This window comes from Pteropus vampyrus, unplaced genomic scaffold (genome assembly GCF_000151845.1).
Source record: "Pteropus vampyrus isolate Shadow unplaced genomic scaffold, Pvam_2.0 Scaffold18, whole genome shotgun sequence".
NCBI classification, from domain to species: Eukaryota; Metazoa; Chordata; class Mammalia; order Chiroptera; family Pteropodidae; genus Pteropus; species Pteropus vampyrus.
In genome coordinates, this window is record NW_011888799.1 from 4,387,235 (window position 1) to 4,389,482 (window position 2,248).

A 2,248-nucleotide genomic window follows, 5' to 3' on the forward strand; every position below is an offset into this window, starting at 1 on the left:
TGGCTTGAGCTCAAAGAACAGCGGAAGGAGGTATGTTAGGCAAGATAAGCAGGAGCTTTGCAGGGAGAGGCGTGTGTGCCATGTACAGAAGTTTGGACTTCATCCTGTGGGTCAACAGTCTCAACTCTGGCCACACGTTGGACTCTCTGAAAGAACATTTTTAAAATACCAGTGCCCAGGCGCTATCCCATAGTAATTCAATCAGAAAGTCAGAGGACATGGTAGCAGAGTAGCTGAGAACCATGCCATGGAATTGAGAATTTGTGGGAGAGCTTTAAGAAATAGAGTCAAATAATCACAGTCTGTCTTAGGAAGATCATTCCAAAGGTTGTGTAGACAGGGGTCCCCAAATCCTGGCCTGTTAGGAGCTGGGCCGCACAGCAGGAATTGAGCGGTGGGTAAGTAGTTTCATCTGTATTCACAGCTGCTTCCCAATGCCAGTATCACTGCCTCAGCTCTACCTCAGATCATCAGGTATTATATTCTCACAGGAATTCCAGCCTCTGGTGTCAAAAGGTTGGGGACCACTGCAAAAGATAGACTATAGGAAATGAGTGAGACTGGAGTCAGGGAGTCTAGGCAGGGCTTTACTGAAATATCCAAGTTAGGGATGCTGAGGCCCGAAGGCATGTAGCTGAACGCAAGAACTGGTTTGGGGGTTGGTTGAGGTATCCCCAGAGAGAGACCACTGCTATGATTTTGGCCACCTTCAACCATCCCCTCTTAATCATGCATCTCCAACCCCAAACACATTCAACTGCCTGCTAGACCTTTCCCACTAAGTGTCCTACAGCCATCTCCAGCTTGGCGCATTCTGATTGGAACTATTATATTCTCTCAGAGCCTGCTCCTGCAGGTTTTCTAATTCTCCTTGTAATTCTCCCCACAAACCTCTGAGTCCACCATCAAATCTTCGCTCTGCCTCTCTTTCAACATCCAATCGGTCACTAAGGATGGTGGCTGCTACCCTTCAAGGCCTTCGGAGTTGCTTCTCCCTATCATTCCCCAGCCCCTCTCCTCCCCAGGCTCTTCCATTTATTGCTCAAACCACTACAATATTCCCTGAAGCAATCACTACTATCTAGCTACCCAAAGCCATTTACCCCTATTCCTTGTTCAGAGAACCCCAACATTATTTAGATAACTGGCAGCGATGTGCCCACCCTCAAGAATGAATTGCTTTTGGTTTAGGCCAGCATTCATAACCCTGACTGCATATTAGAATCACTGTGGGGTGGGGGCGGGGGGGTGTTTATTTTTACTCCCAACACCCAGGCCTCATTGCTTAAAATTCTGATTCAGTAAGTCAGGTGTTGGACTGAGGCATCGTGTGTGTGTGTGTGTGTGTGTGTGTGTGTGAATCACCTTGGGATACACACACACACACTCTCTCTCTCTCTCTCTCTCTCTCTCTCTCTCTCTCTCTCTCTCTCTCTCTCTCTCTCCCCCACCCACCCCCGCCCGCCAAGGTGATTTTACTAAACTGCCAGTGTTGAGAAGCATCGCTCTAAACCACTGGTTCTGAAAACATGGTCCCCAGACCAGCTGCATTCCAGCATATATGAGAACTTGTTAGAAATGAAAATTCTTGGGCCCCACCCCAGACCTATTGAATCAGCATCTTGTGAAGTGGGGCCCAGAGATCTGTGTCTTAACAAGCCCTCCAAGTTTCAACAAGCACACTCAAATTTGAGAAACACTGGTCTAAATTAATCATAGTCATTTCATTTCCATTTGCTAGTGATTGGTTTTCAATGGGCCTGTGACCCACTTCTGGTCAATGAAACATGAAGGAGTCTTCCAGGAGGACTTTTGGGGGAAAAAATTCCTGCCTCATAGAAAGAGGGAGCCATGCAAAGAGAAAACTCTTTCCCCAAAATATACACTTTTTGTGGGACAAGAATATCTGTTGTCAGATGAGGCTGTGGTGCTTGGAGCTATAGCAGCAATATTGGGCCATGAGGACAAAATGGATAGAATCATTCTGGAAGCTAATCTAGAATCTGATATTGGTGAGCCGCCAAATTAACGAATCCTGGAATTTTCTAATCTCATATTTAATGTGAAATCATTGAATGGCATTCTTGTTTAAGCCACTCTTAGTTACATATTATCTTACTTGCAGCAAAAAGCATCCTAACTATTCTACAGCCTCCTAATAATTCTCCACAGCTCCAGACTCCGCCTTCAAATTCATCCTCCTATCAAAAACTGTGAAAAGTCTTAGAATTTACTCTACTTACAAGCT